A 21,934-nucleotide genomic window follows, 5' to 3' on the forward strand; every position below is an offset into this window, starting at 1 on the left:
GTAGGTAGTGGTGAGGGTCTGTCTTGTGGAAGGGGATAGAAAATGGGAGTTTCTGTACAGCATGCCAAGTTCCTGATGTGTTTTCTTAATGTTTAACTGAATATGGGTGTCAAATTTGAGATGTTCATCAATAGTGACCCCCAAGACGTTTAGCAAAAGGAACAACTTCAATAGTGGAGTTGGCATGGCTGATAATGCTGAACAAGGTTTTGTCAAGAGGGTGAGATTTAGAGGGAGAGAATAGTAGAATTTTAGATTTGTTGGCATTTAGAGAGAGGTGATTTTGAAGCATCCAGTTCTCAGTGGTGGAAAAAGCAGTTTAGGTTTTTGTTTGGACTACTTGGAGGTTAGAAGCAGAGCAGACTAGAGTTGAGTCATCTGCATATTGGACAATTTTGGTGTTAGGAATAGCTGTGTGGAAGTTATTATTAAAGATATTAAATAGCATCGGGCCAAGTATAGATCCTTGGGGGACACTGGTTGGGGTTGGGAGGAAGGTTGAGGTGCCAGTTTTCCATTTTATGGCCTGAGATTGGTCAGAGAGGTAGCTGTTGAACCAGGCAAGGGTATTGTGTGAAAGATTAAGATAAGCAAGGTGGTTTAGGAGATGAGAATGGGAGACAGTATTAAAAGCCTTGGAGAGGTCAAGGAGGACTGTGGATACAAGTTCTCCAGAGTCACGGGTGTTGTTTACTATGTCTAGGAAAGAGAGGAGAGCAGTTATTGTGCTATGGCCTGGACGGAATCCATGTTGAGTTGGGGTGAAGAGTTGGTTTTCTGTAAGGAATTGCATGAGTTGGAGGTGGATGCATTTCTCAAGTATTTTTGAAATAGGTGAGAGAATGGCTATGGGCCAGAAGCTGGAGATACTATTATTATTTCTGTTCAGCTTAACCTGAGTTTGGGTTAAGCTAGTCACAGTTTCATCTGTCACATGATGGCTTGGTTAGTATTATAGTAGCAACGATTGTGAAATAGCAGGTCTGTTTCGTGCATATTCTCCATTTTAAGTTCCGTTCTCACTTTGTCACCTGTTGCTTTTCTTTGGGACTCTAGTATACTTTATTTATTTATTTAGTTACGTGTCTTTGTTGACTGGGAATGTCCCATTGGGCAGAACCTGTTTTCAGCAGAGACCCATCACAATATATTTATATTTCTCTCAAAAACAACAGTTACATTTCTCATGAAAAACAAGCATAATTATAAGATATACAATACATTATTTACATTGACAGTTATAACTCTGTGCACTTCTTTTACCTCTAAAATCTTGCAATAAGTAAAGGAATTGATACTGAAAGGGAAATACTATTCTAAAGAAGATTAGTGTTCTTACATTTCAGTAAAGAAAGGCTTAGAAGTTCAAGATATGCAAAGAAGGAAGTTAAAAAACTATGATGGAAGGGATATTTTTGTATGGTACGGGCTTGCAAAGAGTTCAAGAGAAATAATGAAGATAGTTAAAACATTATGTAGGAGAGGAGGGGAGATATTAATAGAGATTTACTTCTCCCCCAGCAGTTTCAGTATGATGCTGAATTAAGTTTGTTCTAACAAGTAACTTAGAAAACACTCCTTGATTTTTAGTAAGTGACACACTCACTGGAGGCAAAAGTCAAGTTCGATGGATATTTATAGTAAAGCATAAATGTCAAAAAAAGTTTATTATGTACCAGGAAAAATGTGAAACAAAACAAAGGTGTACAACTGTAGTTTTACATCCACAATAGATTGCAAATAATTTCAAATGATGTTTATGCAATCCCCAAATAAATCTACAGGTGTCTTCATTTTGATCCATGCTCTTCTCTAATAAACCTTCCAATCAGTATCTCTCAAGATTTACTGCCCTTGGCCACAATATTAAATCAAAAAAAGATATGTATGTTTGCACGTGTCTGTAAGCTAAATAATATGTGTGTGTGTGTGTGTGTGTGTGTGTGTGTGTGTGTGTGTGTGTGTGTGTGTGCGTGTGTGTGCATGTGTGTGTATATCAGAGAGTACTGGGTTCAACTTGAACTATGTTGTTTGATCAAAAACTGTGTCTCATTAAGGAGTGTCTGGCTATCTAAAACCGATAAATACAAAAAAATATTCATCAGTGGATAAGACCTATGCAGTCTCTTCCCAATTATACATAAAAATGCAAATTTGCTGCTCTTTGGAGTTGGTGATCCTCCAGTTGCAAATGTTGAATTTTCAAAAAAACTGATACTTCAATTGCTCTTGAAAGTGCATGTAACAGATGTTTTGAGTGCAGAAAACATTTTGGTATCTCAACAGTTGATAACTAAGTACCCCTTCTCACTTACTTGCAATAATTCAGATTTGATGTACGTTGGTGCTAGTGAGTTCCTTGGTATGAAACCTAATTTTTTGTAACAGAAGATGAGATTTCCCACTTCAGCATTACTGAAAGGCATCAGACAATGGCTATGACAGCTATCCAGATTAGCAAGATAAAATGGGACAGAAATAAACATGCATTATACATTTTTTATTTGAAAAAGGTAAGACTTTCTATTTTAGATAATGTAATTGTATTTTAGAAATATGTTAACATTTGTTTGAGGATAATACACTGTACTCATGGCTATTTCTGTCTATAAGTATGGCTAAACATAAATAGTTCTTGTTTATTTCTCTGTCTAGAAGCCTTTTTAATGGAGAACACCCAAATACTCCATTTTTTCACCATTCACTTGGTTTGCATGCTTAAAAAATAAAGTTTTTAGTTATATTGTCATGTGGCCTGGCAGAAAAGCATTTAGTAGCCTTAGTTTGGTAACAGTTGTCAAACCAAGCTATCTTTAGCCTTATTGATTTATTGTTACAAGAGTTCAAAATGTGTTATTGTGCAGTGCTTAGTGACTGGTATAATTCTGAAAGAGAATACTGCTTGAGTAATATAAGCACCATCATTTTACTATAATAACTTTCAGAATTTATGTTCAGGTTATCTCATCTTGCAACGTCTGATGGCCTAGTATCTTATTGTTTGAGAATAATTCTTCATGTAAGAAAAGCACTATCATTTTAATGTAACACCTGTGAGAATTTATGTTCAGGATTGCCTATCCTGATGTACTTCTTCTTTCAAAGCCCAGCACTGTTTACATCTCTTGAGACGGGTCATTAAGCTATCTATCCTGATAAATGTAGTGCAGCTATTTAAATGAGGCTCCCCATGCTTTAAATTCTATTCCCACTGGAAGCCAGGTAGAAATGGTTAGCATGCATTAGCCATTTACTTTGTAAGTAAAAATATTTTCCTGAGTGTTGTATTAATTTCATATATTTAACTGCAGCAATCGTTTTAGTCTTGGAAATATGCTAGCATGCAAAATGATATACTTGACTAGAAAATATTTAGCTTATTTAGTAAATCTGTATTAAAATAGAAAAGGTAAATAGCATAGTATAACTTTCTATGAGCAAAAACCTTCAGTTCAGTTTCTTTGAAGGCCAGTCAATAGCAAGCATCGCAAAAAAAGAAAAAAATGTAAAGCAGCATGTATTTTCCTGTGTTATGAAGGAGTGCTCACTTTTTTATTTGCATGCATTTGCTATGCTGTGACAGATGGCTGGATCCATGATTACAAGATTATTTGAAATGCAACCATATATTCTGTCTTATAATGTTACTTGTAGTCAGCCATGAACCATAACATTACAGTGAGTGACTGAAAGGTGGCAATTCATATTAGTTACTTACAAACATACATACACATTCTGCAATTGATACTTTTTTCTATGTTGCATATCATTGTACTTCACTCTAATTCTTCCAAACAATCCAGATTTTCCCATTCCAGTGATATTCTACCATTGCTGAGATAAGGACATGCTTGAATGCTTTGATACCTTTGTAACCAATGTTTTAAGCATGCTATGAGGAAAACTAAGGAATTGATTTATTTAACATTTTAAAGTATAAAAAAATGTGAGTTTTACATAGTAAGTGCACAGCATTCTTTCATTAGTCACACAGCAATGCCTGCTTTCTTCAAAAGAGTGTGAAAATGTATTTAGTTGTACGACACCTGTAGGTGTGTTATAAAAATGACACAATACGTCAAGAAGTACTGTTCATGAAAAAAGAATATCTTGCACTTTTGGTAATATATTTATTACAAATAGCACTGAACTAATAAGAAGTGCAACTAATGCTTAACATTGTTTGCTAAAGCACTACTGGAAATATGAATAATGCATAGTTTTTGAAGATCTTGAGATGCCTGTGACAAATTTGATATAGTTATATGACTATATCTAAAATGATTATGCTGTATATATTATATCACATTTAGATTAAAAATGCCACCATATTTCATGAATACAACAGCTCTTATACTGCAATAAAGTTGGCAGCCAAATGAACATCCAAGAATGCCACAGATTAAAACAGTTGATTATGTGGGAGTAGCAATGTCATTGAAATTGCCACTAAGAGTGATTACTTCTCTTTGTTGCAAACTTGCCAACACTTCCTGAGTTGCTACTTATCCATTGTCTCTAAAAATGAAATGTGATCAATTTCATTATATGCATTTTCCTGGTGACAGTAAAATGATGGGTAACTTTTGAATGGCAGAATGCAGTGGACAAAATATGGCCAGTTTATTTGCATTTTCTGTTTTGTCATGCAGTAGTTACATGGACCATGCTAAGCCATATTTACTTTCAGGTAGCATCAGTTAATGCACATTTGTTGATCATATGATGACTCTTGAGTAGTGATTAACAGATTCTAGCAAAGATTTGGAAATCATGATGTGTATTTCATGCCATCTCATTGTTTATGTGTGGATCACACTTAAGACTGATACTCTTTTATTGGGTCTATATCACCAAATCGAAAAGACTGGAAAGCGAATGGCTTTAACATTGAAAATGCCGTTCATCGAGGTGTTTATTGTGAGATCACTGTACAGTGAAGATTGAAAACTTTGCCCTTTCCTCACTGTAGTGCGATCTTGGTATATGTAATTAGTGTGGTGGGGGGCGGCGATGTTAGGGGCAGCTTTGATGAACGACATTTTCGATGTTAAAACCGTTTGCTTTTCAGTGCTTGAGTGCTTCAGCAATTGGTGATATAGACCCCTTTTATTATCCTCTATATAATGTGCCTATCTAATCCACTGTGAAAACATATTTAAAGATATATATATATATATATATATATATATATATATATATATATATATATATATACAGAATATATATATATATATATATATATATATATATATATATATATATTGAATTCTGGACTTATAATTCTGTATCAGCAAAGAAGGTATTGCTTAGCAGGATTTTCTTTCTACATGGGGTGCAATCACTGTGTTAAGATCACTATGTAAAGAGTTTTATTTTACATCATATTATTCCGTACATCACATCATATTATATATTAACATATCATATTATATTGTATCATATCCCATCAATCATATTGTCATACCTCTCAACTACTATGATTTAGGCAGAGCAATATAATTTTGGCCCTCTTATTTAGCCTTGTTATATCTAGATTTATGATGTTCCTCATAAAGTCGCAGCTGCTTCTGAGTATATACTTTATTAATTTATAAATACATAAACTAAGCCTAAACAAAGATTAACTATCACTAACTATGTAGAGGCTAGTATATAAAGACCTGCTAGTAAGAAAAATAAGATGTTTCTCTTACTGACCCTCTGCTATGATTTTTAATGGCCAGTGGTGTGATTTTTAATACTTGGAGGTTGAAAGATATGGATATCATATCATTTCATATCATATCATTTCATAGTACATAAAGTCATAAAAACAGGTCAAGAAATCATGAGGATTTCACTATTACTTTCTCTAAATTAGGCTATATCCTCCATTGCCTATAATTATCACAGAAAATCATTTGTCCAATGTGAACACTGTTAAATGTGAATCAAGTCATTCCATCCTAATTACCCATGACAGAAAGATTTTTTTCCATCGAGTTCTACTAATAGTGCACATACGTAATTTGTTCTCTTTCCTCCAGACATTTTTTTCATATTATACCTTATATGTAGTTCACACCTTCTAACAAGAATTCTTCCTCCAATTCACTTAATGGAAAATTAAAATGGCAGGAAATTCATTTACAGTGTGGTGACATCAAGACCAAGCCAGCACTATTTAACTTCCTAGCACTATGATCAGCGTTGCTAATCAGATTTGCATGAGTCCAAGGCAATTTGCATGATGAGGGGTCTCTTCTCACAACTGTGGCACAGGCCTGTAGTGGGATTGTGGCAAGTCACCTCCCAGATGCATCTAAATACAGCAAGAAAACAATGAGCCTGCTCACAGAAAGCACCAGTAGTCTATGTCAATGCACAAGCACAGCTGTTTAATGATGATGCAATCACCAGCAGCAGATACATACAGAAATACATGAGCAATGGAAAGGCAAGCAACACAGACACTAAGGTTGGTGTTGAGGTCATTAACAGAAATCATGGAGATGGTGAACATTAAAGTGCAAAGTAAGTTGTCTAACAAAGCATCACCCAAATGTTAAATCATAATGTCTATGACAATATGACCATTTTAAGAAAGTAAAGTATACAAGGGAGATGGGAGATATATAGTAACACAGTAATTAATGTGATATAACAAACCATACCTAACAACAAAGGGGAGTGTTAGCAGAGCACCCACACCATGAAGGTAATTGTTAACTAAAATACAATTGTCCTGAGGTTGGTCAGTACAGAAATTCCATCCATATTCCAGGACATCCACATTGTAATGTACAAGTGAAACACAGCAGATGTCATAGAGCCGGGTGTCTTAAAAACACATACCTTTGAAATATATCGCATATGCAGGTAGACTGCAGCAAAAAGAACAAGTAATAGTTGTCAAGGGGTTGAATCCAGAACTCCCACTCTACAATGGGTCACAAAGCCACATTAACAGGGATAGTCACAGAAGCAGTCACATTTCAAGTGCCCTATAACACCTTACTTATTTCTGCATAAGTATCTGGATCAATCAGATAAGTTGTTATAGCCATTAAAACCATATATTTATTTATTTATTTATTTATTTATTTATTCATTCATTCATTTATTTATTTAAGTTTGATGACCAGGGAAGTCCACTGGGCCAAGAAGAGTCCATTTTCAGTGGAGGCCTGGGGAGAAAAACTCCACAATAATTGCAAGTTACATTTCACATGTTCCAAAAGGACATAGTTCATACAGCTAATTAAACATTTACAGATAAGCTCCATGATATTTGCAAACTGGTTTGTTACAATGTTGCAAAAATGAAAGGACATAATTCAATACAGAAATTTAAACATTTACATAATGTGAATGGTTTTGCTATAAACTCAATTGTAGGTTTAATATTTCAAAATATATAGCTACTAGCCATTAGTAGGTTAGAAAAATAGTATGCATGGAGAGGGTAATAGTATATTTGAGATTGGAGTGTATAGTACAATAGATATTAGAAAGAAAATTAGTTTTTAGTAGGGGAGGGATTGTTTTGGGTGGAATGAATTTATAGTAGAGGTAGTTGTATGAGTCAGTGCAAGGTGGAATGAGGGGGGGGTAAGTTGGAGTGTGGCAAGGGCATTCCCATTTGGAAGAAAGATGAGAGAGTAGCTGAAATTTGAAATTTGTATGGTTAGGTAAGTTGCGTAGGTGTGTGGGTAGAGAGTGCTACTGTTTAGCTAAGGAGAGGGACAGCAGTAGATGGCCAGAAGGTCTTGCAGGTTTGTGGACCTGAAGTAGATTTTGGTTTTTGGATCTGAGTGAGTGGTTGGGAATGTAAGGTTTTAAGGAAGTAGCGAGAGCTGGGCAGTTGGCAGGTTTAAAGATGAGCTTGTGGGCAATGGTGAGTTGTAGGTAACTGAGGTAGTTGGATAGTTCAAGCCAGTTGAGGGTGAGAAAGGAGTGGCAGTGACAGGATGAGTTTTTTGGAATTGTTTGCAAATTTGGAGATGTTGTGGTAGCAGGATTCAAGTTTGGACCAAAGGCCAAGATGGAGATTGGTGAAAAGAGGGGCACCATACATAAGGGAGGGGAGTAGGAAGGTGGATGCAAGAGTTTGATGGGTAGAGGGGCTTAGGACATGGTTGTGCCTGTAGAGAAGACCTAACTTTTGGTGGATTTTCTTGATTGTGGAGTGGATGTGGGTGTCAAATTTTAGTTACTCATCAATAATGATGCCAAGAAGCTTGGTGTTGGGAACAATTTCAAGGAGGGTATTGTTTTGGCTCTGTATGGTGAATGTGGATTTGTCAGTGGAGTTTTTGGTAGGGGAAAAACATTAGTTTGGTTTTATTTTCATTTAGTGCCAGATGGTTAAACTGCATCCAGGTTTCTGTTTTGGAGAAGGCTAGTTGGGTTTTTGCTAGGAGCTCAGAGGGGGAGAAGGCTGAGCAGATGATTGCTGAGTCATCTACATATTAGATGATAGATGAGTCTTGGATGGATTGGTGAAAGTTGTTAATGAATAGGTTGAAGAGAAGGGGGCCAAGAACAGAACCTTGTGGGACACCTGTAGATGTGGGAAGGAAGGGGGAGGTTGAAGTTTTTCATTGGACAGCTTGTTGGCAGTTGGACAAGTAGTTGGAAAACCAGGCAATGATGTTGGGAGAGAGGTGTAGGGTGGAGAGTTGAGATATAAGTAGGGTGTCAAAGGCCTTTGACAGATCTAGGAATAGTATGGATACAAACTTGCCTGACTCACGTTTGAGGTTTATGGTTTCAAGAAAGGAAAGAAGAGCAGTCATGGTGATGTGGCCAGGTCAGAAGCCATGTGGGGTAGGGGAGAGGAGATTGTTTAGTATTAGGTTTACCATGAGTTGTGCTTGTATTGTTTTCTCTAGTATTTTAGAAAAAGGGGAAAGGATGGCAATAGGCCTGAAGTTGGTGGTATCAATATTTTGCCACCTTTGTGGAGGGAGGATGATATAAGCATGGCACCAGATAGAAGGGACATATGATTCTTGTATGGATCTATTTATAAGAATAGAGATGGGATAGGCAATGCTGTCTGCAGATTGTTTGAGGAAGGTGGATAGAAGGTTGTCGGGTGCATTGCAACAAGGTTTGGTTTTGAGGAGAAGTCTTTTTATAATGCTTTTGGAGATGGCTTGATGCAGAAGGATGTGGAGGAAGGTTGATGATTGGGGTGGTGGTTGGGGCAGGAGGGGGTGGTGGTGGAGGAGTGGGGTGGGAAGGAGGCTGATAGTTTAGCTATGCAGTCTATGAAGAATGAGTTGAACAGGCTGGCTGTTTCAAGGTTGGAGAGGTTGGGGTCTGGGCAGGGGTTTTCTTTGTTGCCAGGATGCAGCATGGATGAGATGGAGTCCCAGAATTTTTTGGGATTTGTTGAGTGCAAGGACTGGAGTTTGGAGTAGTGGGCTTTGTTGTCTTTAATTACCTCCCAACTACTCATCTCACAGTGGTAGAAGAATCCAGAAAAATAAATTATACCAAATGGTTTACTATCAAAAACCTTATGATTAGAAGTGCAACAGTTGAGAACTGTGACAAGTTTGATTGGACTCATGAATGTTAAGTAGTTTACATGATCAAAAATGAAATGTCGAAGTCCAGTTGTCGTTGATAATATTGAAAAAAGACATTTTGGAAATCCTGTTAGTCCCTAGAGAGTGAAAGGAGTACTGCAAACAAAACGATGCCATGTCAAATGCACTAATTAATTATTTTTTGATTTCTTCCACCCCACATATTAGTTCCAGATTCAACGAGTAAGTGGGAACATCTCCTGTTGCTATAGTGCTTCTGTGCTGTATCAAACAATATACATTTCCTAATAGACAATCACCCTGTAGTGAGAGCCAACAAACTATGTGACATTATAGCATACACATATGCAGTATTCAAAAATGAGAAACAGAAAAGAGTTGAGCTGCATAATAATGTAGTAGTAAATCTTACACTGTGACAATATCTATAAATTTGAACAGCAACATACACCAAAAATGCCATAGCAGCAATCAGAGACTGCAATATTTGGCCATTATATATGTTCATATGTATTACAGGTACTGACCTGCCAAGTGTTATTCTAAAGGAAGTGTACCTCCAGGTATTAAATATTTAACGTATTTATAATATAATATTTATATTTTAAATTGCGGCTAGAAAATATCACTGTAGCAGCTTCCTATGATGTGCTTTTTCTTTTATTGTGTGTTTAAATATCCAATGTCACAAGCATGATGTTCTTAAAGGTGAAATTAACTAGTTTTCTCACATTTAAGCTGTTGACATTTGCAACACTGCCATTATGGTTACTGCACATATAAATATCGGATATATGACTGTCATGTAAGTGAATAACAATATTTTGATAGTAAACCATTATAGACTATGGTTGTATCAGGGATTGCAATAGAAACAGTGGTAGCAAATGCAATTGCAAAAAAAAAAAATTCAGGCAAGTGCAACAGCTGATATCGTATTCATATTTTATGTGCTGGCTTTTGCTGACATTGTTCACTTGCATTTATATTAACATTTTTCTTATTAACTCTGCTCTTAATGTATCTTTGTGTTGAGCTTTTCTCTCCGGGCCTCTGCTGAAAAAGGACCTGTGTGCAGTCAGATTTTCCTGGTAAACTAATGTAAATAAAAATAATATCAGGACAAATAAAATGTACATACCTGTGTACAAACCCCTAACTTTGTTCAAGTATACAGAATAGTGAACTAGCAAGACATGCTGTGACAGTACTCATGAAAGAGTAGACTGAAAAAATCGATTTAATGAGAACAGAATAGTTGATATCAAGACAAACAAAATGCACATAATTATTGCAAGGTATAAATTGTATATCAGACTGCTATAGTGAACACCTCATTGTATTTGAGTCACTGCCTACCTAAGTCACATTCTCTTCACTTGTGCATTAACTAATGGTGCCACAAAAGACGTGATACAGCTGTCAAACAGTACACATTTGAAGGGATATCATCAACAGTGAGTGTAACTGACTATGACCATGGTTAAAAGGAAGTACAACAATTAAGAGATCAAAACCCTCCAACTGTGAAAGTGTCACATCCAAGTAGAGTGTGTATATCATATCTGTTCACTAAGTCATTATTGCATGTCACCAATTGCTTTTTACACTGATGCAACATGCACACCATTGGATTTGAATGCCTGCCTACCTCAATCTCATTCTCTTGACTTCTGCACTGGCTATTGATGCAACAAAACAAACAAATTATATAACATGGGTTATAAAATATACATTTAAAGAAGTGTTACAAAATTGGGGAAGATAAATGAATGAGCATTGCACCACCACTTTCCATGTACATTACTGACAATTTGAACATCACATCAAGGGTGCATTAAGCCAGAGTAGCTGTTAAACATAAACTGAGGAAATATCTACTAATGCCTATATCAGTATTGCTTTCATTTGTGCATCAAAGGTAAGCTCATTTGCTCTATGGCCAACATATCAATACAGCCAAATACATTTTTTTCAGTATTAGCCATAGAGCATGAACTGTCACTTTTCATTTCTCAAATATGAAAAGCAAAGCTTCAATTTGTTAATGATCACCCAACATTATACATACAAAGAATAATTTTGTTTTGACTTTAAATCCCATTTCCATGTGTGTGATGTTCTCTGTGTGTTACTTAACATGGAATGCTGTGGTAGGTTCATAGGTTCATAGGTTCATACTAGGCTATCTGCCCTAGGGCATTTATAAGCCTAGCCAGAGTGTGTTTGGCTTTCACCACCCATTTTAAATTAATTTTGCTATGCCTTTTTTTGAGGTTAGTATACTGTGCCTCTGTCTAACAGTGACACAGAAGTGATAGCCGGGGTAAACCTACGATCTCCCATCCACTCATCAAGAGTCCTCTTGAAGAGAGTCAATGTGGGACTCTGCCTAACCTGGACTGGGATTTTATTCCAGAGTGAAGGGAGCCTCTGGGTTATGAATCTGTCCCTCCAGCATGTCCTATTTATTTCAGTGCTGAGGTTCAAGTCTCGGCGTGTAGCACGATGGGATTTGGATTTTCTGAGATGCAGCATGTCCATTAATTCCGGGTTCGACATGGCTTTATACGTTAAGCACAGATCGCCTCTGAGCAGGCGGTATGCCACTGAGTAGAGCTGGAGTTTCTTTAACCGGGCAGCATATGGCATCTGTTTGAGCCCTTTGATCCTCTTGGTGAGGTACTTTTGGGGTCTTTCCAGTTGCTGCAGGTGTCTGGTAAGGTACATCCCAAAAGGGGCATTGTACTCAATTATGGGCCTGATGAGGGATGAGTAAAGAGGCACGATGACCCTCCCTCATCTAGATGTGAATCGATCCTTGATTAGGTGGGCTATATAAAATGTTTTTCTAACCACTTTGGCCACGTGGTTGTCAAATGAGAGATTGCTATCAACTTGGGTCCCCAGGTCCCTAATGACTTCTTCTGTACTTAATGGATTACCACCTATGTGGTAATTTGTGGACACTTTGTTTTGCCAAAGGGGATGACTATACACTTTTGGCGTTTAGCTTGAGGCCATGGCTCTGGCACCAGTTGTCTGTTTCTATGAGGCCCTTTTGGAGGATGCTTGTGTCGGCTGGAGAGTTGATTATGGCGCCCAGTTTGCAGTCATCTGCGAACTTGGTCAGCCACAGTCCTTCCATGTTGGCCTGTACCACCGAGAAATATATACCGAACAAGAGAGGTCCCAGGACTGAGCCTTGTGGGACACCACTTGTAACTGGTTTGGAGTCTGACATGGCTCCAGCAATTCTAATCATGTGGGTTCTGTCCTTGAGCCAGTTTGCAACCCATCTAGTAACATAGGGGTTTATATTTAAGCTGGTGAGCTTATCTATAATGCCCGAGTGGGGTATTGTATTGAAGGCTTTTGCGAGGTCCAGATAGGCTGTGTGGACCACCTTCCCCTCGTCAATGGCCTTGGTGACTGTTTCAAAGAAATTGACCAGGTTTAAGAGGCAGGATCTGCCCTTAACAAAGCCAAGCTGGGTAGGATCCAGTGTCTGTAGGTCCCCAATATCTTTATTTATGAGGTCCATGATGATCCTTTCCATAGCTTTGCAGACCAAGCTAGTCAGGCTTATGGGGTGATAGTTTCCAGGATCCGTTGAGGCACCACCTTTGTGGAGAGGGACTACTGTTGCTGAACGCCACTCTTTGGGTACATATCCTGTAGTAAGGCTAAGATTGAACAGTAGTTTTATGTTTGGGTTTAGCTCTTCTTGGAGTTCATGTAGGATGCAGCCTGGGACACCATCTGGTCCCATTGATGCTGTGTTTTTTGCTTTGGAGAGGGCGGCTCTTACCTGAGCATCTGAGATGTCAGGGGGGCAGCACTCTGTTGGATAGATATTTGCCCTTTTGGTGGGGAGGGGGGGGAGAAGTTTGCACTGAACCTGTCAGCTAGGATGTTGGCAATGTCTGTGGGCTCGGTGTATTTTTTGTCATTTTGGACTAATTCTGAGCATATCTGGGAATTCCCACCCAGGTTCCTAACATAACTAAAGAAAGCCTTGTGATTATCCTTAGGGTCCTGTGCAAATTTTCTCTCGAAGCTGGCCTTAGACAATTTTATGAGTGCCCGTAGTTTTTTACTAATACTGATCAAAGATGCCTTCCCTTTTTGGGATTTTGCTCTATCATGTAGTAGCTTCCTCCTTCTATTGTATAGTTTGTTTATGGTTGGGGTCCACCAGACAGGATGTCTGCCTTTGGAGGATTGGGTCTTGGTTTTATTTGGGATTGAATGATCCATGCATTCCTGAAGGTGTTCATAGAATGCGTTTATAAAGGCATCTGCAGTCTGGGCCGAATTTTCCACAGGCCCGGGGGCTTTGAAGGATTTTGCCTTGGTTTTGAGGCGTGTGAAATTTGCTTTAGAGAAGTTTTTCACTGTGGTTTTCTGGGAAGGGGGTGGTGTCGGGTTGTGAATATACAGTGAGATTAGTTTATGGTCTGATCTTACCAGTGAGGGATACACTTCTGGTCTGGAGCATAGTGTCCCCATGTTGGTGATAATCAGGTCCAGTATGTTTTCCCCTCTTGTGGGAGTGGTAACAAGTTGTTCCATAGCATTTGAGTTTATAAATTCTAGGAACCTTTGGGCTAGGGTGTTGGAGCTAGAGTAATGCTCCCAGTCTATGTTTGGGTAGTTGAAGTCGCCCAATATAATGGTGTTTGGAGAGACCTTCATATTTTCCAGTATTCTCAGGAAGGCCGAGTGGGGTTCCTGTGTTTGGGAGGGTGGTCCATAGCAGACTATAAACTGGAAGGCAGTTTTACCCACAGTTAGTTGCACATGGATAGTCTCTGATGCTTCATGCTGTGCCACCAACCTGGAGGTGTGGGTATCTTTGACGAATATTGATACTCCCCTCCTTTTGTGGTTCGGTCCAAGTTTTGGGGACGAAAAGCATGGTATGAGGTATAACCTGGTAGTGCTAGGGTGCTCTCGGGAGCCTTGAACCAGGTTTCTGTTACTGCACAGATATCGATGTTCTCCATGCTAAGGAGAGTTTCGAGTGCGTGCATCTTGAGGTTTAGACTTCTGGCATTGAGTAGCATTACTCTTAGTTTCTTATCCCTTGTGATACCTATGGAGGTGGGTTTGTCTTTTGAGCCTTGCCTAAAAAGGCACTATGGGGGTAGCAAGAGCCTTTGTCAATATCCGAAAGCCCAGGGGTGACAGGTGCAAGCCGTCCCTAGCGAAGCATCGTGGCTTGTCGAGCATGTCATCCCAGGCTGACAGGCATTGGATCCCCTTTGAATGACACCAACACTTAAGCCAATTGTTGAAATTGATCATCTTGTCTTCATATTGTGACATCATTCTTGGTGAGGGTAAGATGCTACTCAAGGTCAGGGTCATACCGGCCTGGGCTACATGCTCAGAGAGCTCCTCTATGTCTCTTTTCATGTAGTCCAGGGAGGTACGTCTTAGGTCATTCACACCAGCATGGACAATGACTGAGTCATATTTGTACTTGCCTTGGAGTGACCTGAGTGCTTGTGTTATGTGGCGGATCCTAGTGCCCAACAGGCAGCTCACCATGACCTTCTCCTTGTTCAGCCTGGTGAGCGGGACGTCAGTGTGCCTGACGATAGAGTCACCTATTACAAGTGTTTCAGGTGTGTTGTTTAGCCTTAAGGGCTGTGACTGTTCGGCACACTGGCTTTGTGAGCTATGTGTTGCACGTGTTTTGTTTTGGGGTAGCGGTTGCTTGGGAGTCTGATTTGGAGGCCTCTGCTGCTTAGGCAGATTTTTATTTAGAGCCTCTGAGTATGTTTTTGTGTGTTTATGTGTTTGGTTTGTTGTCGTCATAGGTCTATGTGAGACTGGAATTGTAGTGAGTGTGGTTTCCTTCTCCTCCTGACTGGTTACGCCAGTACTGAGTTGAAAGAGCTTAGCCTCCAGTTTGGCTATATGGTTGCATCTCTCACATGTGTTGGAATTTGTTGGGAGGAGGAGAGGGTTGTCTGTGTACATGAGGCAGTTGTAACATTGCCTCAAGATTCCCAGATTCACCAGCTGGACCGGAGAGGAGATTGACAACTGACCTTTGGACATGCTAGAATAGTATTGGGAATTCCTTTATAATTGAAAAAAGGGCCAATGGGGAACAAGGTACTCAAGGGGAGTTTGTGAGGGTGTAGTGCTTTTAATTTTTTAGAGCTGACTTTTATAATTGCTTCAGTGAGCAAGTGCCAGGTAACTTAAATGCAATGTGTTACAGGTAACTTAAATGCAAAAATGACAAACAGTAACTTTCTTTCAAGTGAAACAAGGAAATAAGTACAGTAAGCAATGCAGATATCACTAGGGATCCACAGAAGTGCTAAAAGGCCGCATTTTAGGTGGAATTAGCATTTCAGGGAAATAAACAAACAACAAGCATACAAACAAAGCTAGATTCAGCAGGCCTGGATCTAGTCTATGCTACAGCAAACAAGGTGTACCAATTTCAGTAAGAAACAGTTAGAATATGCAGGCACTATAAGCCTTTAACCATAAATTCCCTGCTCAGAAGAGAAGAGTCCAGCCTCTCCTCCCACAAGAGTGCAGACCGCAATCCTTCTTAACGTAAAATAACTGGCCTGAAGCCCAAGTGCTTAAACCAGAACTAATACACTTTTAGAATAACAGACACTGAGCTCTCAATCAGCAGTTCCCAACTTAGAAGGATGTAAGCTACCTGTCCTGCCACCACAGTGCAGGCCACAGACCTTCCTAATGTAAAACAACTGGTCTGAAGCCCAAGTGCTTAATCCAAAAGACTTAGAAATGGTAGCTACACTTTAATCAAGTTACTACCAGCAGTAATAAATACAACTGAATACTTTAAAGAATGCCTGGATTAGTGCTCAAGTTATACAAACAAAGCTAGATTCAGCAGGCCTGGATCTAGTCTATGCTACAGCAAACAAGGTGTACCAGTTTCAGTAAGAAGCAGTTCAAATATGCAGGCACTATAAGCCTTTAACCAGAAATTCCCAGCTCAGAAGGACAGAGTCCAGCCTCTCCTCCCACAAGAGTGCAGAACATGAACCCTCTTAATGTAAAATAACTGGCCTCAAGCCCAAGTGCTTAAACCAGAATTAATACACTTTTAGAATAACAGACACTGAGCCCTCAATCAGCAGTTCCCAACTTAGAAGGATGTAAGCTACCTGTTCTGATGATGGGAATGATCAATCTATCTGTCTATCTAGCTATGTGTGCCTCACAAATATGCAAGCTAGACAGTTTTGGAATGGAAGCCATGCTTCAATAAATTATATGCTCTAGATCAATGCAGTGTTCCGTGAAGCCTCATAAGGACTTATACAGCATATGTCTAATAGATCATACTTGAAGGGAATATTAAAAAGGGAAACTCCAAATGTACTAAAATAGGGAATGGGTAAAGAGGACATATAGCACAAGAGAGGGTATCCCATGAATCTTACATTTTATTCTCAATATCAGTGCATTCTTCAGGGCTGCAAATATTTTTACCTAAAAGGGGTCATCAGTGGTACATATCAGACAAATGATAACATTTGCAGAAAGATATGAAGCAAAACATATTGCTCATTTTAAAGTTTCATGTACTGATATCACTCTGTAAATGTTATCAGTGTACCTGTTGGATGAGAGTAACCTCCATCAACTGTTGCAAAAATTACACTGCAACTGGAAGACAGTTGCAGACTGATGATAAAAATACTGCACTACATCCCGCCCTAAGTAGATTACATTCTTGTATCAAGTACACTGGAATGTACTCATCATATCACTCACATGTTCATAGGTTCATAGGTTCATAGATAGGTACTAGGCTATCTGCCCGAAGGCATTTATAAGCCTAGCCAGAATGGGTTGGCTTTTGCTGCCCCCTTAGATTAGTTCCCTGTACCTCTGTCCAGCAGAGACATTGAAGTGATTCCTGAGGTAAACTTTCTGTTTCCCATCCACTCATCAAGGTTTCTCTTGAAGAGGTTTAGCGAGGAGCTCTGCATAATGTAGATTGGAATCTAGTTCCAGAGCATGGGAAGTCTCTGGGACAGGAATCTATCCCTCCAGCACATCCTATTTATTGTTGTGGTGAGGTTTAGATCCTTGGAGTGTGTGGCTTGAGGGGATATGGTTTTCTTTAGGTGGAGCATGTCCATCAATTCTGGGTTGGACATGGCCTTGTACATCAGGCAAAGATCACCTCTGAGTAGGCAGTATGCAACCGAGTACAGCTGGAGTTTCTTCAACCGAGCTGCATAGGGCATCTGGTTGAGGTCAGTGATCCTCTTGGTGAGGTACTTAAGTGGTATTTCTAGCTGTTGCAGGTGTCTTGTAAGGTACATCCCAAATAGGGTATTGTACTCTATGATGGGTCTGATGAGTGATGAGTAGAGGGGCCCAATGACATCTTTTGATCTTGATACAAACCCTTTTATGATTAGGTGGGCCACATAGAAGGATTTTCTAACCACTATGGCAATGTGATTATCAAAGGAGAGGTTACTATCTTCCTGAGTCCCCAGATCCCTTATTACATCTTCCATATTTAGGGGGCTACCACCTATGTGGTAGTTTGTGGGTACTTTGTTTTTTCCAAAGAGGATGACTATGCACTTTTTGGCATTTTGCTTGAGGCTATGGTTTTGACACCAGGTATCTGTCTCAGTGGGACCCTTTTGGAGGATGTTTGTGTCAGTCAGAGAGTCAATTATAGCCCCTAGTTTGCAGTCATCTGCGAACTTGGTCAGCCATTGTCCTCCTGTGCTTGCCTGTACCTCTGAGAAGTATATGCCAAATAGGAGGACTCCTAGGACTGAGCCCTGGGGAATGCCACTTGTAACCAGTTTAGAGTCAGACCTAGCTCCCACAACTCTTATCATGTGGGTTCTGCTCATGAGCCAAATGGCAACCCATCTCCTGATGTAGGGGTTTATGTTCAGGCTGGTGAACTTGTCTATAATACCTGAGTGAGGAATGGTGTCGACGGCCTTTGAGAGGTCTAGGTAGGCTGTGTGGACCACCTTTCCCTCGTCTATGGCCTTGGTAACTGTCTCAAAGAAGTCCACCAGGTTGAGGAGGCATGATCTGCCCTTAACAAAGCCAAACTGGGTAGGACCCAGTGTTTGGAGGTTTCCTGTGTCTCTGGTAATGAGATCCATGATGATGCACTCCATAGCTTTGCAGATCAAGCTAGTCAGGCTTACAGGATAATAGTTTCTGGGGTCTGTTGTGTGGCTCCACCTTTGTAAAGCGGAATAACCGTTGCTGTGTGCCACTCTGTGGGCATGTAGCCTGTGGAGAGGCTGAGTTTAAACAGTGTGTTTAGGTGAGGGGTTAGTTCATCTTTGAGCTCGTGTAGGATGCAGCCTGGGTCACCATCCAGTCCCATTGATGCAGTGTTTTTGGCTTTCTTGAGGGCTGTTTTAACCTGAGTGTCTGTTATTTCAGGGGCACTACATTCTTCTGGTATAGTTATGGGCCCTTTTGAGGGTGAGAGGGGTGAAGTTTGCACTGAACCTGTCTGCCAGAATGTTGGCTATATTGGTTGGCTCAGTTTATTTTGTGCCATTCTGCACTAACTCTGAGCAGAACTGAGAATTGCCAGTTAGATTCTTGATATAGCTAAAGAATGCCTTGTGGTTATCTTTGGAGTCCATGGCAATTTTTCTTTCAAAGCTAGCCTTAGATGATTTTATGAGGGAATGTAGTTTCTTGCTGATACTGATCAGGGATGTCTTACCTTCTTGGGATTTTACTCTTTTCTGTACTAGTTTCCTCCTTCTATTGTATAGCTTGTTTATGGCAGGGGTCCACCAGACTGGTTTCCTTTTCTTGGAGGAGTGAGTCTTGGTTTTGTTTGGGATAGCATGATCCATGCATTCTTGTAGGTGCCCGTAGAGTGCATTAGTAAAGGATTTTGCAGCTTGGACAGTGTTATCCTTTAGCATGGGGGATTTGAAACTTCCCACCTCGGTCTTAAGTAATGTGAAGTTTGCTTTTGAAAAGTTTTTCACAGTGGTTTCTTTGACCAGGGGTGGTGGCGGAATGTGGATATCCAGAGTGATTAGCTTATGGTCAGACCTAATCAGTGAGGGGTTGACCTCCGGTGTGGAACACCGGTCGCCTGTGTTGGTGATGACCAGGTCCAATATGTTGTCACCTCTGGTGGGGGCATTGACCAGTTGATCCAGGGTGTTTGAGTTTATATATTCTAGGAAATGTTGGACAAGGGAGTTTGTACTTGAGTAGTTCTCCCAGTTAATGTTTTGGTAATTGAAATCACCCAATATCAGGGTGTTTGGTAGGACCTTTATGTTTCCTAGTGTTTCCAGGAATGTGGAGTGGGGGTCCTGGGACATGGTGGGTGATATGTAGCAAGCTATAATTTGAATAGCAGTTTTGCCTGTTGTTAGTTGCATGTGGATAATCTCTGAAGCATCGTGCTGTGCCACTAACCTGGAGGTGAGGGTATCCTTGATGAATATGGATACTCCCCCGCCTTTTGTATTTCACTCAAGGTTTTGTGGCCAAAATGTATGGTATGAGTTGTAGCCTGGTAGTGCTGGGGTGCTGTCTGGAGCCTTAAACCAGGTTTCTGTTACTGCACATATATCAATTTTCTCCATACTGAGGAGTGCCTCGAGTGTGTGCATTTTGAGGTTTAGACTTCTAGCATTGAGTAGCATTACCCTCAGTTTTTTGTTATTTGTGCTATTTATGGCGGTGGGTTTGTCTTTTGAGCCTTGCCTAAAAAAGGCACTACAGGGGTGGCAAGAGCCTTAGCCAGTATTTGAAAGCCTAAGGGTGACATGTGCAAGCCGTCTCTAGCGAAGCAGCGTGGCTTGTCGAGCATGTCATCTCAGGCTGACAGATGCTGGATCCCCTTTGAATGACACCAGAAGCTTAGCCAATTGTTGAAACTGATCATTTTTTCTCTATACTGTGGTATCATTCTTGGTGAGGGTAGGATGCTACTTAGGATCAGGGTCATACCGGCCTGGGCTACGTGATCAGAGAGCTCCTCCATGTCTCTTTTCATGTAGTCCAGGGAGGTATGGCTCAGGTCATTCACACCAACATGGACAATGACAGAGTCATATATGTACTTGTTCTGGAGTGACCTGAGGGCTTGTGTTATGTGGTGGATCCTAGCACCCGACAGGCAGCTAACAGTAACCTTCTCCTTTTTCAGCCTAGTGAGTGGGATGTCAGTGTGCCTGACTATAGAGTCACCTATTACTAGTGTGTTGGGTATGTTATTTTGCCTTAAGGGCTGTGATTGTGTGGCACACTGGTTTTGTGAAGTATGTGTTTCATGGTTTGTGTTGGGGGGGGTGGAGTTTGCTTGGATGTCTGCTTTGGAGGTCTTTGTTGCTTTTGCAGATTTTTATTTAGAGCCTCTGAATATGTTTTCCTGTATTTATGTGTGTTTTTTGACGGTGCTGGTTTCATAGGTCTATGTGAGACTGGTGGTGTGATGCAAGTAATTCCCTTCTTCTCTTGACTGCCTGGTCCAATCTTGGGTTGAGAGAGCTTAGCCTCCAGTTTGGCTGTATAATTGCATCTGTTGCATGTATTAGTGTTTGATGCAGAGGAGAGGGTTGTCTGTGTACATGAGGTAATTGTAACATTGCTTCAAAATGCTCAGATTCACCAGTTGGACTGGAGAATACACCTGAAACTGCCCTTTGGACATGCCTGGATAGGTACAGTGAACTGTTTTACTGATTAGCTGGTAAGGTCGAATAGAGAGCCTTGTCCTTTTCTACAGTATAGGAGGGTCTAGTGCTAAGGTTTATTAGTGCTTGCTATGAGTTTTGAGCAAGTGCCGGGATGAGAAATGAATGGTTTGAGTGCTTAAGTTGAATGTTTTTCTAGTTCCAAGGGAAAAATTGAAGAGTACACTTTGTGGAGCCAGGAATAGTTATACCCTAGCTAACCAGTGCTGCCCGGCACGCAAAACCTTGCAAATGTGGGTTTTATAGCAGGGAAATTAAAGAGATAGAAATTTGCCCAAAATGGCCAATAAAATACTAATTTCTGGGCTGAAACCACTCCTCAAGTGACAGATAAGCTGCTCAATGCTCCCTCTCTCACAGCGAACACAGAAACTTCCTTCTATCCAAGTAAGGTATGGGCAAACACAGAAACTTTTAACACAGCCCTGACTTCAGCACTATCATGAAAACTGGACTATAAAGAAAATAAAGCAGATACAATCAAAAAAACACTTTAAATGGATAGAAATTGCTATCACACTTGAGTTTGTAGCCTACAACAGTTAAACAGGTAATTTAAACACAAAAACAACTTTGTTAAAGTGCAGGCAGTAAAATAAGTGCAATATGTAGCTGAAACAAGCTTTTTAAGTCACAGAAACTCTAGAAAATCAG

The sequence above is a fragment of the Protopterus annectens genome, chromosome 1.part1, assembly GCF_019279795.1.
Source record: "Protopterus annectens isolate FY-2018-M chromosome 1.part1, PAN1.0, whole genome shotgun sequence".
Classification (NCBI taxonomy): Eukaryota; Metazoa; Chordata; order Ceratodontiformes; family Protopteridae; genus Protopterus; species Protopterus annectens.